Source organism: Ictidomys tridecemlineatus, chromosome 11, assembly GCF_052094955.1.
Source record: "Ictidomys tridecemlineatus isolate mIctTri1 chromosome 11, mIctTri1.hap1, whole genome shotgun sequence".
Taxonomy (NCBI): Eukaryota; Metazoa; Chordata; class Mammalia; order Rodentia; family Sciuridae; genus Ictidomys; species Ictidomys tridecemlineatus.
Genome location: NC_135487.1, coordinates 28533114 through 28548696, shown reverse-complemented (window position 1 = coordinate 28548696; position 15583 = coordinate 28533114). Strand labels below are relative to the sequence as shown.

The following is a 15583-nucleotide window of genomic DNA, read 5'->3' as shown; positions in this document are numbered from 1 at the left end:
GCCCGGCGGCGCCTTGCCACTGAGCCACGTTCTCAAAGCCCCGGAACCGGCATCCGGCTGCGCGCTGTCCTCACAACCTAGGGAAGTCTGCGGGACCCACCTGACACGCCCGAGAAAACTGAGGCCCAAGGCTGAAAGTGACCTGACCGAGGTTCCCCAGAGTGAGTTCTCCCTGAGTCGAGCAGCCAACCCGTAACTTCTAACTCCCAGACCTAGGAAAGGTAGGGGCTTGGAGGTCCACTGCCCCCTTTAAAATCGGAAGTGAGATCGCGTCTCTCTCTCTCCCTCAGACTTGAAGGATTTAGGCTGTCCCTTTCCCTACCGATGTCCCTCTTTTTGTTCCCAGAGATCGACCATTTCTTCTTCCCGACTTTGGCATCATGGGGACATTTTCGTGAAGGGGCAGAAAAATGAGGCAACCCTGGTGTCTGCCCCTGCTGGCAGGGAGCTCCCTAGCTATAGAGTCTAGTAAGGTAACAGCAGCCTTTTATGGATAGCTTCCCCCAAGCTTAACATGATCTCATTCGGCCCTCACAACCACCATATGAGGGTGGTACTATTATTAACCCCATTTTACAGCCAAGGAAAGGGAGATTCAGAGAAGGGGAACAGCTGTTATGTGGCAGAGCCGGGCTTGGAAGGTTTTGTCTGATTCGTAGTCTTTGCTCTTAATAACCCTATTCTGTCCCTTTTAGCATAGTTTCAGAAGGCTGAATAGGGTACATGTGCCTCCCCAACAAGAAACCTTGGGAGATAGAAAGCTACAAAGACACTCTGGCTTGAAACTATCAGGATAGGTTTTCAGAAAGAAAGTGTAGAGTAGTCTGGCCCTTGAAAGAAGATGGGAGGACATTATCTAGTACAGAAGCCAGGCACAGATGCTCATTCACTTTCTAGGTACTCAGGAAAGAGGCCAGTTCTGATTAGTGAAGAGGCCACTCACCCATGTTCCTGTAGTTATTTTTATCAGGCTGTTTGTTTGTTTGTGTTTTCCCTTTCTTTCTTTAAATCTCTGGTTGCAGGGAGGAGAGATGAGATTCCAGGGTGGCCACACTAAGCTCCTTTGTGTGTCCTAGAGACCCCAGTTGGGCATGCAGTTCTTGGTCACTGTTGAGCAAAAGTGAGTGGAAGTGAAACACTTGAATACCATGAAAAGGACATGCACAGGCCCCCACAACTCCACCAAGAGCCCTATGACACTGTTCTGTCTTCCATTCCTTCTCTGGGCTTGAGATGTCCACCGTGGACTCTATGAACCCTTGTGCCCTAAAATCTCCATTCCCGTAGAATCACATCATTTCACAAGTGATCTGGATTCCACTGCCAGATCATGATCTCCTTGAAGGTAGGAACTACATCTTTTTCACTTCTATATCCCACTAAATAGCTTGATGCCCCTGGCTCTTTGTAGGACATTAACAAATATGTGTGAAGTGAATGAATGTTCATATCTCAGGTGCTGCAAGTACAAGAGGTGCCCATTTGGAAAAGCCTCAGTTTCCTCCATGCACTAGATGTGTGGTTGATCCTGGATAACTCAATTAACCTCCCTGTGTGTAAGGTGGGGACTTTAACAGGACCTAATAGGATTGCTTAGGGGATGGGACAAGAAAATGCACAGGAAGCATTTAACACTAGTGCCTGGGAGCTGAGGCTGGCCTGGTCCCCTTCCTGGCCTGATTCCAGTCTGTCAGTTTAGCAACACAAGATTCCAGATATGGCCTGACTAGGCCAGCACAATAGGCCTATTATTTCCTCCAGTCTGGACACGACACATTGTTAATGCAGCCTAAGACTGCTGGGCTTCAGAGCCTTTCTCTCCCATGATTAGTTCCCATCAGGTTGTGGTCAACTAAATCATTCAGATCCTTTTCACCGGAGCTGGGGTCAAGTTAGGTCTCTCCCCCATCCTCTGCTTTGTGTAATATCGTCAAGCTCACAGCAGAACAATGTCATCTTGCTTATCCCAAGCTGTGGAAACTGTTTTGAAGGCTGGCTCTATTGCCCAGTGTTTTCTCACTCCAAATTTAGATCCAGGCTGCTCCTTGCAACTTCAACTCCACCTTCCATATTCTTGGTCAGAATAGAGCCCCGTACACACCACTAGAAATACTCATTCACCATTTACTAAATCAGAGCACAGTTAATTCAATAACTCTCAGTTATCAAGCACCCACTGTATGCTGGGCCAGCATTGTGCTAAGTACTTTTGCTTTATGTAGATCATCATGTTTACTCCTTAAAACACCACTGGGAACTAGTCCCATTCTGTAGATGATAAACCTAAAACTAAGAGAAGAGAAGCAGGGATTATATTTTACAAACCTATTTTACGGCCCCCTTTTTCTTATGATGAGCTTGGTGGTTGTCTTCCAGGTGCCTACAGTCCTGACCATTTGACACATTGGGCCCATTGGACATTTTTCTTCCCACCTGCTTACCCCCATACCATCAGGCCTGGAGCCCAAGGGACTTTGTTGAGGCTCTAGTTCATAGCGGGCAGATGGCATCCTCTGTAGCTTGGTTAGCTTCAAGAGCCTGGAGCAGAAACCTGGGCCCATTCTGTGCAGCAACATTTTCTCCATCTAGGACAGCAGTGAAAATAAGGGCTTCTCCCTGAGAGGCAAACAGCTCCCCACTCTGTGGTGGGACCACCCTCTGAGCCATCCGTACACTTTCTGGGCCTAGTCCAGCCTCACAGTAAAGGACAAGCGAACTGAAGAGCTCCCCTGCTTGCTCTCCACCTGTCTGCTCCTTCACAGGGCATGAAGCCCCACCTAGTATCCTCCTTTACATGCTCTAGCATACTCCTCAGAGGGCCACCCAGGAGGCTACTGGGCCTCATGAGCTTCCCGGAAGGCAGAGAAGCAGTGTTAAGTGCAAAGATCCCAGAGACGATTACCTGGCTTCAGACCTCATCTTTATCATTGCATTTTACTCTTGGGCAAATAATTAATCTCTTTTAGCCTCAGTTTCCCAACCTGCCAAATGGGGATAATAATTGTACCTATCTCCTAGGGTTGGCATGAGAATTAAGTGGAGCACTCAGCGTGCTTGACATGAAGTAAGCACTTAAAAATGTTTGTTGTTATCATTATCATTATTTGGGCAAAAATTCATCAAGTAAGACCATTCAGGCCAGAGAGAAGGAAATTTGCTTATAAATGATTAGGGGCTAGATATATGTCTAGCGACTCAAGATGGTACAGTGGGCTGATGCCAGGGCAGGATTACCAGGTGGAGCTGATGCAGAGTTGGTGCTAGGATATTGTTGCTGAGTGAAAGTTGTTGATGGATTGCCATAGTTGCCGGGTGGAGTAGCTTTCAATCTGTTATCCAGTGGTAAGATCTTTCCAGTCGCTACCTGGCAGAACTACTACCCTAACTTCTATAGAAAAGGGGCCAAGCCCATACTTTGAAACATGAGTGTCTCAGCAGCCACTAGCAAATTTTCATCCAGGGTGGTGGTGCTCCAAGAGAATGGCCAAGTTGAAGAAATTAGGGTTGGGCAGGCCCAGAGCAAGGGCTTCCTGGAATAGCTGCTGTGATGGCAATGCCTTGGCCTATTCCCCATCTTGTCTCTTTGTTTGCCCTGTTGGGAGGAGGTAGGGCAGAAGGGTCCCAAGAGAGGTTCTTTGGGGAGGAAGTGTCTGAGGGCCCTTCAAGTCACTTGAGGCTGCCAGTTCCTGCCTAGATCATATTGGTTGGGTAATTGTGAAGCAGGAGAGGCCTCAGGACTGATCCATCTGATCTCAGGAGTCTGTAGACTATGCCACAGGGAGGCCTCCTTTGCTGGCTTTGAGCTGGGTGATGGGCCTGACTTCTGAGCTTCAGTTCTCTCAGAGATGAGGGGTATGGAGAGTGCTCAGAGATTCTTTGGGACAGCTGGTACTCCTCCACACACACTGCCTGTCACCAATCAGTGTCTCAGGGTCTTTAAGTCCTAGCCTTTTTCAAGTTCAAGGTCCTTTTCCCCAGAAGAAAGAAAGAGCCCTTACTCTGTGCTGAGAAGATGTAAGAATGACCAAGTAGAAGAAGCTGGATGATGTCAGCTTTGGCTCAAAGAGCTACACTTCTGAGGCCATGGGACAGCATGTAAGAAGGCCCAGTGGCTCAACCACGCTACTAGGTGGCCTCAGGGACCTTTACATCATAGAAGAAGATCCTTGAGCAAGAGCACAGACAGAGCCTGACTTTGGTGGAGAGGACAGAGACTGATGTCTGAGTAATACCTCTCTTTTCGTAGCTGGCTAAAACCCTGCCCTCCTCCTGCTCATACTATGTTCCTGCAAGGAGGCCATGCCTTAGCCTGCTGGCCTTGACCATCTCAGAGTTGAAGAGTCTCATGGGTCAGTTCAACAGGTACAGATCTTCTTGGATACCTCCTAGAGTCCTGTCTTCACTTTGGGTTTCCTTTTTATCCATCTGTACACACACATGAAAGAATACCAGGCAACCCAGTGCTGTGTGAATTCTGCTTCCCACCCCCACTATGTCAAGTCAGCACCTCCAGCTTCTCATGATTATGCTGTGATCTCATGCAAGAGATCAAGAGATAATGGCATAGCTGGGAACTAGAGTCCACCTTGTCGTAGTCTGAATCCAGTTCTGTTTCTGGCTATCTGTGTGACTTTGGGCAAGTCACAACTTCTCTGAGCATCATCTATCTGATCTGTAGCAATGCCTTATGGTGTTATCTTGATTATCTGATGAGAGGATGTGTATGTACAAAACATATGATAGTTTCTTTTTTTTTTTTAAATCCTTTCCCTGATTGGCAGGATGTATGCCTTTGACTAACAGATACCGAAAAAACAAATTTCTTGCTATGCTCTGAGATTCAACACGTAAGCAGAATTGAGAACACCAAATTCTATTTGAGGGGCAGAGGTCTAAGAAGGCTTCATAGAGGAGGTGATGATGGAGCCAGGCCGAATCAGGTGAGTAGGAGTTCCTGAGATAGGCAAGGGTGTGTGAGGTGAAGGGAGCACCATAGGCATGCAGGTGTGATGGAGGTTGGTGTGCCCCAGACCAGCGAGCAGCTTGGGCTGGCGGGGCTTTTGCTGGATAAGAATCAGCATGTGAGGTTGACATGGAAGCCTTGCTGCACCCTCCTCCTGAAGAGGGTGGGAGCCATGGAAGGGACTGAGCAGAGCAGTGAAATGATTACATTTGTGTTTTCTAAAGAAGACATTGCCATTTGTCATCATCAGAGTTGATCCCTCACTGGTCCCCTCTGATCCAATCACAGATGAATTTTAGAAAAACCAAATCTGGCTAAGTGTGGTGGCTCATGCCTGTAATCTCAGCAGCTCAGGAAGCTGAGGCAGAAAGATCGAGAGTTCAAAGCTAGCCTCAGCAACAACCGAGGCACTAAACAACTCAGTGAGACCCTATCTCTAAATAAAATACAAAAAAATAGGCCTGGGATTTGGTTCAGCAGTCAAGTGCCCCTGAGTTCAATCCCTGGTACAAAAAAAAAAAAAAACCTGACCATTTTATCCCCCGGTTTAAAATCATTTATTGAACAAATTATTTTTTATTGAACAAATTGTTTTATTTAATAAATGATGGATTAAAGAATAAATGGATGAAGAGACTATTTGTAATAGTCCCTTCCTCTGTTTCTGAGTCTATAAGTCTAAATAAAGGATAACCTAATATCCTTTCTGGGAGCAGTGAAACCAAAGAAGGGAAAGGATTTACCAAGGCCACACAGCAAGTTAATAGCAGAAGGATTCTGCTTCCTGTCTCTCTGGGATTCTGATGGGCAGCTGTAGCAGAGAAAGCCCCAAGCCATTTTGCCTGCTTTCTGAACCCCATTATGGATCCTCCAAAATAAGAGTAGGAAAACCATCTACCCTTCCCCTCTTCCCCTTCCCCAAACATCAGCTTCTTGTGTCCTCCTGCTAGAAGGAATGGGATCTGAAATTCCCTCTCTTCAGCTTGTAGCCTTGGCCTATTCTTTTGGGGCTAACTCTAGAAAGAACAACAAGGAACTACGAAGCTCTGGGCTGAATATAGAGTTCTAGGCCACACTGAGTGTTAAACTGGATTTTAAGTTCTGGAGCTAAGTGTTAAGTTCTAGGCTTCGGGTTGGGTTCTGAGCTGGACTCTGGGCTGTCCTGGGCTCTAGATTTTGGTCTTAACTTTGATCTAAATTCTGGTCCCTGACTCTATGAACTAGACTTTAAGTCTGGGCTTGACTCTAAGATTTGACTCTTTTCTTTGACATAGGCTGGACTTTAGGCCTGTACTGAGTTCTGTTTGGGTTCTGGGCTCTGAACTTGGACTAAGATTGGGCTGTTCTGGGCTCTGAGTTCTAAGTTCTAGTCTGTGTTATATGCACTGAAATGGCTTTGAGCTTTGGAGTATGAATCTAAGCTTTTGAGCTCAACTGGGTTCTAAACCTTAACCAGTAAGCTGTCTTCTCTGAACTCAGGACTCTGGGCTTATGTTGGATGGGAGTGGGAAGGGTATCACAGAGGAGAGTCACAGCTTCTGGAGCTTCCCTTCACCCTACTTGTCTTCCTGGAGACTCTCAACATTGCTCCTTCCTAAGAGAGCAGGCCCTAGGAAAGGTAGTAGGTTTCTTTAGCTGCTCAAGGATTTCCTTGGTCACTAAGAAGAAGTGGGAGGTGAAGGGTAGGGCAGGTGACACTTGGGAGTATCCTCAGGTAGCCAGAGACCATCCTGCATGTTATCAGGACCTTTCCACTAAGCAGAGAAGAGCAAGGAAGCCTAGGCCCAGCTTATAGCCTGGCTTCTTATGGGACATGGTCAGAGGGAGGCAGCACCCAGGGCCTGGGACTGCATCAAAGGGATGCTCACCCTCACCTCTACCCTAAGTCCTTCTCTGAGACTTTGTCCTACCCTGGGACTTGAAGCTCTCTATCTCCAGAAGAACCTGAATCTCTGCTGGATCCACATCACTTACCCTGACTGCCTCCTCTCCTCCAAAGGACCACTCCATATTTTGTTCCCTTCAAGGTCCCCTTCCTCTCTCCCACATCTGCTCCAGGGCCTCCTGCCCAGCAGGATTCCTCACACTGTTGGTTTTGAGCAGGGCCTGATGCTTTTTCCTGCAAATCCATCTACCCAAATATGGCCTGGGACAAGCTAACCTCCTTCTTAGTCTCTCTCCTGAGGTTCAGTGAATGTGGGGAACTTCACTGAAGAGCAGAAATTCCTGTAGGGAAATACAACTAGAAGAAATAATTCCAAATTGTACCTGTCACATAAGTACCCAAGGGGAGAGACCATCAAAATTTGTTAAACTATTTCACAGGATGTCCTCTTATCAGTTCACTTTGTTCCTAACTTTATTCCCCTGTCTCAGATCCTTTTTCCCTAAACACCCAGAAAGAAACCACCTTTTCACCTCCCCACAGGGAAAACCTCCATCAGGTTTGCAGGACACCTCATCCAGACAAGCCACCTGGGATAGGATCAACAGGATAAGAAACAGTTAAATGTTTTCCAAAGTCTGAATACTTAGTCTAGAATAGCAGGAGGACAGAGGGAAATAGGCTTCAGCCAACAGCCTGGGGGGGTGGGGGTATGGCCATTTTGATTCTTGAAATCTTGTCCCTTTAGAGTTTTTATATCAATGAGAAGTGACAAGCTATGCCTACTTCTCATTGTTCTGACTTGGACTTTTGAAGTAAATGGGGATGATAGTGGGGTGGTTAAAAGCAGAACACACACACATCCCTACAAAAGTGTTTATTCTCAGCAGCAATATCTAAATCCATACCGAGGAAGAGAGGCCTTTTCTAAAGGCCCTCTAATCTGTTCCCTGCCTATAGTAGCACTAATGCTCAAAAAAGATTTTTTTTCTCTTTTTCCCAGTGTTGGGGATTGAACACAGGGCCTTGCATATACTAGGGAAGTGCTCTAAAATTGAGCTAAGCCTCTGTTCCTCAAACTATATTTTAGAGCAGAGTAAGAGCCTCTCATTACATCCACCTACTTCTATGTTGTACCCCTGCTGACCATGCATATAAAAATAGGCCTGGCAAAGAAAATCAGCCCAGCGTGGTCCCCCTGTAAGACCTTTAAACCAATTACTTCCTTCATTTTAGACCAGGTGCAAATTGTGGGATAGGAGGCTGGAATGCTAAGTAGACATTCCAGAAGTATGAGGCCTTTGGCTTTCCAAGTATCTCATTCTTTTGTCCTTGTACCAGTCACCCACTGACCACTGAATTGCCCCTTGCAGGTCTGTTTGTCTTCAAAAAGTTCCAGGGCTGTGAACCTCTGGTGATGCTTACTTTTTGACACATTTCATGGTGGTTCATTCTGTCCCCCCAGCCAGCCTAGGAGCCTCAGGATCCCTCTACTCAAGCCAGCATTCACTGCAACCTGACTATGTGTCTGCCAGAGTCCTCAAGGAGTTCAGAGTCTGAGAGGGTAAACAGGTAAATAAATCATTACAGTAGGAGTATGATAAAAACTCTGATAGAGGGAGCCAGGAAAGATAATGGGCAAAGTTGCCACGTTGTACAATGCTGGGGGTCCATATGATTGGTCCTTACTCCAGAGTTGTGCAATGAGATAGCCCTCACCATGTGGGAACTCAGAGGAGGCATCTGACCCAGGTTGGAATGTCCAGGCAAATGTCTTTGATTTTTTTTTAATAAGTTTACTTTTTTTTTTTTTTAAGAGAGAGTGAGAGAGAGAGGGGGGAGGGAGAGAGAGAGAGAGAGAGAACTTTCAACATTTATTTTTCAGTTTTTGGCAGACACAACATCTTTGTTGGTATGTGGTGCTGAGGATCGAATCCGGGCTGCACGCATGCCAGGCGAGCGCGCTACCGCTTGAGCCACATCCCCAGCCCTTGATTTTTATTTAATTTATTTATTTTGGTGCCAGGAATTGAACCAGCAATTCACACATGCTAGATAAGCATTCTACTCCTGAGCTACATCATCAGTCTGAGGGCAAGTTCCTTGAGAAGATCAGCCATTAATTGAGGCTCAGATTTCAAGTCTGCCAGCCATCAATGGGTTGAAGGGCAATCCAGAAAGAGCAAACTGCCTGTGTAAAGCCACTGGGGGTTGAGGGAACACGTAAAGTGTTGGGAAATATCAGGAAATATATTTTGGCTGACGCACTGGACATATGTGAGAGAATGCCTAGAATTTGTTTGTTAAATGAGTTAATGAATGCAAGGATATAATAACAAAAGTCAAGAATCACCACCATTTGTTACCCACTCACTCTACCTCCAGGTCATGTTAAGGGGTTTGTGTGCATTTTCTCATTTGAACTTTACAACCACCTAATGACAAGGATAACCTTGTTATCCTCCTCTCTGCAGTTAAAGAAACTGAAGCTGAGGGAAGTTAATGAACTTGCTGAAGGTCGCAGCGCTAATGAACTATGCAGAGCCAGAATGAAAACCTAGATCTCCTGATTCTAGAATCCTGAGCCCTTGGCCACTGCTTCCCTCAACATGAGTGTTCTTGACTTTGGGCAGTGGTGGTCTCAGTGCAGACAGGGGGTACCAGCAGCCACATCAGGCCCCCCATGAGCTTTGACAGTGGCAGTGCCCCAGGTGGGTATTGGCATTGACAAGGGCTAGCTCCACTGAAGTCTTGAGTGGGAGAGGGAAATAAGGAGGAACTTCATGAACTAGTTCTTTGTGCATCTGGAAGAAGTCCTTAGGATTCTAGGTGCTCTCCTGGAGGAATCTGAGGTCCTACCAAGCCAAAAAAAAATACTATTTGGTGAACTTAATTTTATCCTAGGCACAGGTAACCTAGTTATACCCTTAAAAATAGTCAAAAGTCAAATTCTCAGCTTGCTCACATCTGATTCCCTCCTACATCACCTGTTTTCCAACCCCATCAGGTCTTCCCATCCTTCAACCATCTTTTCCCAGCCTAGCAGCCCTCCTAATTTCACACCATTTTTTAATTTTTTTTTTTTTTTTTTTTTTTTAGTTCTGGAGATTGAACCAAAGGGCACTTTACCACTGAAATACATCTGGGTCCTTTTTTAAAAGGACTGAGGAGACCTGTCTCAAAATTTTTTCATGACCTCACTAAAATTTTCTAGGACTTTACCAAGTTGCAGAGTCTGGTCTCAAACTTGTGATCCTTCTGCCTTGACCTCCTTGAGGTATGTGCTTCTGCACATACAGGTATGTGCTTCTGCACCTGGTTTCACTCCATCTTTTCCCCTGTGAGGCTGGCATGCCTCTTACTAACACTTTTCCCTACCCTCATCCTGAGTTAAACTGAATGATTTCTTTCTCTGCTCCTATCCCAAGCCATTACCAGTGACTGGAGGAAGCTGTGGGATTAGATGTGGTCTCAGAGCTCCTCTGTTCTGCAATCCTTGCTGGTCCTTGCCAGCTGGCTGAGGTTTGTGTTTGTTTTATTTTCAGCCTTATTCTAGAACTTTTTCTGATAAACTTAAATGATATCAAATTCAGGGGGCCTCCTCTTTTAGTTCTCTTTTGTCTTCACCCCATCCTTTCCCACTACTTTAATGACATTTTTTTTAAAGAGAGAGAGAGAGAGAGAGAGAGAGAGAGAGAATTTTAATTTTTTTTTTTTTTTTTTTTTTTTAGTTTTTGGCAGACACAACATCTTTGTATGTGGTGCTGAGGATCGAACCCAGGCCGCACGCATGCCAGGCAAGCGCGCTACCACTTGAGCCACATCCCCAGCCCACTTTAATGACATTTATACTAATAACCCCAAATCTATAGTTTCATCCATATCTGGATACCTAAATGTGTATTTCATTTTTTATTCATAAGTAACATTTTTTATTTTTAAGTATTGTGTTTGGAAGAGGACATAAACCCTGTCCTTGGGAGGTCAGTCTAGTGAGCAGATATAACAAGCAATTAGAATTATAGTACATTTTCAGAGAGAACTGAAGGGACCAGAGAGAAGTTAATCCAGGGAAAGAATATTAGGCCCAGATTTGGTTGTGGATGTCATTATAGCTGAAAATTACTAGTCTAGATGATGGATCCATGATCATCAGAGCCCCTTATGCTTTCCATCTTATTACTTTACCATTCTTTGCCACCCTTAATATACTGTGTCTACCTCATTGTCCAAAAGAATTGTTCAAACTCTAATTATCACATCTGCATTCCAGAAAAGGGTGAAAAACGGCACACTTTCTCTTTAAAATCAGTTTTAAAAACAGCTCCTGGAAGTTGTACAAAACACTTCTGCCTACAAACTGTTGGCTAGCACTTAGTCACATAGCCACACCTAACTACAAGGAATTCTGGAAAATATGCTTTTTATGCCAGGCCAATTATAGGTGCACCTAAAAATCAGAACTCTGCTACTAAGACCAAGCCAGATAATGGATATTAGCCAATAATGAGCATTTTTCAGCCTCAGAAACCATCTTGATAAGCTGACACTTAACTTGAATTTTGAGAGATGACCTGAATTAGCCAAATAGAAAGGAGTGTTTGTGTAGCAGGCTGCAGAGGGCATTGTTGGCAATGTATGTGGTCCAGGGTTTCTGCAGCACATAGTGTGTCTCCAGGTGTAGCAGGAGGTAGACAGGATCACACTATTTAAAGTTTCATTCTAAATCATGTTCCTTTAGAGATCAGCAACCTGGGTGCAGCTTGGCCCTAGAAGTCCCTAAACTTACAGGCCTTGTGTTCTGGGGGATGTGGATTTGCAGCTGGGCCAAATCCCCTTGGCAAGGAGGCTCTGGAAGCCGTGCAGCTGGACTAGAGTGCTGAGGTAAGAACCTAGGACCGGGCAGTGACTGCAAGGCCATCAGCCCCAGTAGCCTCAGCTGCTGGTCACTGGCAGGGCATTTGTGGGGTACTGAACCCACACGAACTTCCAGCTGTGAGGCCTCCTCCCCAGACACATTGCAGGACTTCCAAAGGTTGTGTTTATTCCCCTGACGTGCTCGTGCTTGCAGACATCAGGGCAGGGCAACCAGCTGGGTGTGGGGCATCTTGCTCTCTGGAGAAATTACCTCAATCCCTTGATCTCCTCAGCTCAGCTGCCACTGTCCTTATCTGTTCCTGCAGCAAGTGAATAATGACCTTGGTACAGGCCACATTGGAGTTCAGCAAGGAATCCCAAATGTTCCAGCACCTGCCCACTGCCTAACAGAGCTCTTCAGCTCACAGTGCCCCCACAAGACACATATCACATACAGACCCACAACATAAATTGCTTATACCACATACCCAGTGCCTCGTCTGTCTATACACATACAGTCGTTCTCACACAAAAGTCACAACACATACATGCTACATACAAAGCCCTCCTACTATGCACATCACAGAGACCCAAATATCCTGCTGTTGATGTTGCCTGCAGACATATATACAGTATGCACATGGTGTTCTAATATGCCTGTACTCACAATCTACCATGCCATATGTATGCCTTACACATGTCCATCCATAGCCACCCACTCAGAATTCTCCAGTAGGTCATCATACCCAGACCTCCATTGATGTCTAGGGAACAGGGTCCCTGAGGGTTCTTTTTTCTTTTTTTAATTTTTTTTTAGTTGTAGATGGACATAATATCTTTATTTTATCTATTTGTTTTTATGTGATGCTGAGGATCGAACCCAGTGCCTCACGCATAAGAGGCAAGTGATCTACCATTTAGCCAAAACTCCAACCTCCCTGAGGGTTCTTATCCATAGGAACATTTGCCTTCTGAAATAGAACAGAGACTTAGCGAGGCAGTTGGAGTAGAAAAGAAAGCACCCCTATCACCTCAACCCTAATATATTTGCTTATCCCACAGCAAAGAAGGGAGGCTGACCTTTCCCCCACTACCCGATGAACTGATGATGTTTGTCCAGATATCAGGCACAGGGAGTTCTGGACAGAGAATTTAGTACAATACCTCAGCTCTGTCCCCAATGCCCAAAATGCCCTAGGCCTACAAACTGGAAGCAAAGTTGTGCCAGGCCTACCAATGTCATGGTGGCAGGAGAAGCCCTTACGCAACAGGCAGTGTGAGGTAATCAGGGCACTTACAAGAGCTGACTCAATGGACTTGGAAAGGGTGAAGAGGAAAGGTCCCCTTGGTAGTTGCCTCTGTGCTAGGCATTGCATTCAAAGCCCTGCAGCCTTGTTTCATGTTGATCTCACATCAACTGTTATTCCCATTTTATAAAATGAGAGAACAGGCCTAAAGAGGTGCTCGAAGCCTCATAGACAGTCAATGGGAGGGTTTTGCTTTGAACTCAGGACTCTTGGTTACCGTCGCACTGATGAGTGCCCTGAGGTGGGATTGGATGCTGCAGCAAGGTGGCTCCAGGCAGGGGTGATAGTTCCAGGCTATCTGGGCCTCTGTCATAAGTTTCTCCCTCTTTTCCTTCCTCCCTCTGATTAGAAGCATGGAGACAGGAAACTTCTGTCAAAAGTAAAAATGAGGATCAGAAGAGAGGAAAACAGTTGGATTGGTCGTGAATTTGGTCCTAGTGCCATAGGCTAAGCCCATATTAGTCTAGGATACTGAGCAGACCAGGAGCTAGTGCTAAAGCTTAAGGCAGGTCAGAACTAGAATCAGAGTTAAAGTTGAACCAGGAACTAGACCTAGAGCTGCCACCAGTGCTGGAGCAGATCCAGGCCAGGACAAGGGACTGAACCCAGACCCAGAAGGAAAAGGGTGGGGATAGAGGAAGGCGCTCCCACCACACATGTACAGAATTCTCCAGTAAGTCAGCTACAGTGCTGGGCAGAAAGGGTGGGACACAGTAGTTCACACTGCATAGGGGAAACAGAGGCACATAAAGCACTTTTAAAATTTTTTAAATTGTAGATGGACACAATACTATTTATTTATTTATTTATTTATTTTTATGCAGTGCTAAGGATCAAACCCAGTGTCTCATGTGTGCTAGACAAGAGCTCTACCACTGAGCTACAGCCCTAGCCCCACACAAAACACTTTAATCTAAGGCCATTAGGCTCTGGCAAAAGAGCCGTCTTGGAGCTAGGCTTAAAGGGTGGCCAGATGAACTGATATTTGTCCAGATATCAGGCACAGGGAGTTTCAGGTGGCAAAAGTAGGTAAGAAAATATGATGGGCATAGCTGCTGGTGGAAGCAAAGTCCCAGTGGCAAGAAAGCCCAGGCTAGGGCCTATTTAGAGGAGGGTGGGCAAGCTTACTGTCTGGCTACAGTGTGTAGCAGGGCAGTGGGCATGACTTGCTGAGGTTGGCCATGAGAATCTGGTCACCACAGAATCTGGTGACCTGCTCAGGAATTTGAACTTTATCCAGAGGGCAAGGGGATATTATTGAGAGGAGTTAAAAAGTGACAGTGACAGAATCAGACTTCTGTTGTAAAAGAGCCCTCTGGCTGCTGATGTAGAGTAGGCACTGGAGGTGGGGAGACCGGAGAGGAGGCTGATGTCATAGCCAGGGCAGGAAACACAAAGGGAGAGTGACCCAGGCAAGGGGGGAAGGGGTCAGATGCAAGGGGTAGGACTGACATGATTTGTTGACTGTTCAGAGGCAGAATGTGAAAGAGAGAGTAAAAGACAGCAAGATCTGGGTAGAGCCCAGGCATATAGGCTGAGTGATCATTGCCAAAGTGGGGCTACCTCAGGAGAAACCTAAAGGACAGAGCCAGAGCTCCAGGTTTGTCCTCCCAACTCTGCTTCTCACCATCTGTGAATCCTTATGTGCCTTCTGCTCTCTGAGCCTCAGTTTCTTCTTCTTTAGAATGGAGGAAATTGTGTTGTCTCCATAGGATTATTTTTAAATGTTTATTCTTAAGTTGTAGGTCAATACAATATCTTTATTTTACATTTATGTGGTTCTGAGGATCAAACCTAGTGCCTGGTGCATGTTAGGCAAGCACTCTATCACTGAGCCACAACCTCAGCCCCCTCCTCCATAGGATTTTCATGAGAATAAGACAAAATATGTATGAGGGTGTCTGGCACATAACAAATTGGTATGCCAGATCCCTAGCTTCTAAGCCAAGATGCTGACCTTCCTCAATGATGATCTCAGTACCTCCTGGCCGCCAGGGGTAAGACTCTCTAGCCAGGCCTGCAGCCATCCTGGCATCCCACCTAGGACAGTCTGAGGCATCAGCATGGCAGCCCTGGGAACCTCAGGCCTTCCAACTTCATTCTCCCAACAACTGAGAAGAATGTCTTGGGCATCCTATTTGCTCTCTTTCCAGCCAGTGGGGCCCAATAGGGCCCTTTCTCTGAGCTTTCCTTCCCAGCAGTGCCTGGAGGCCCACCAAGTGGCCCTAGAGGGCAGGAAAGAGCTACTAAAGGACACTTAGAAGTCCTGGCTTGCCTAGGATCTTGCCCCACTTCACCCTTTATCTGGCTACAGTAAGCTCCAATCAGATTCCCTCCTCCTTGCCTGTTTCTCAGTCCACCTGTGGTGACATACTGGGGAGAGGTGGAGTCCTACAGGATGGAAGCTAAGGCCACTTGAGGAGGAGCTGGACCCAGCAATCTTTCATCCTCTTTTTTCTCTTTTAACATCCTTCGAACTCCCCATGAACATAATCCCTTAAATATAAATGGATCTGTAAAATCTGTCAGAAGCCTAGCCCTTTGCACACATTGCAGGGGGTGATTTTACAA

The 15583-nt window shown here is 46.0% G+C and overlaps 1 protein-coding gene across 13 annotated transcripts in view; it reads left to right on the top strand.

Moving 5' to 3' along the window:
- Positions 1-10: 10 nt before the first annotated feature.
- LOC120890731 (protein L-Myc) overlaps positions 11-15583 on the top strand; it is a 39179-nt gene continuing 23606 nt past the window's right edge. Inside the window, exons 1-5 of one of the 13 annotated variants that reach the window (XM_078026009.1) lie at positions 32-161; positions 4247-4362; positions 4782-4940; positions 8314-8420; positions 11590-11732. The gene's annotated coding sequence lies outside the window, so the exon portion shown is untranslated. Of the gene's footprint in view, positions 222-4246; positions 4363-4781; positions 4941-8313; positions 8421-9950; positions 10371-11589; positions 11733-15583 lie in introns of those variants that run through there. The other 12 variants (XM_078026004.1, XM_078026010.1, XM_078026007.1 and 9 more) reach the window with 12 other exon arrangements.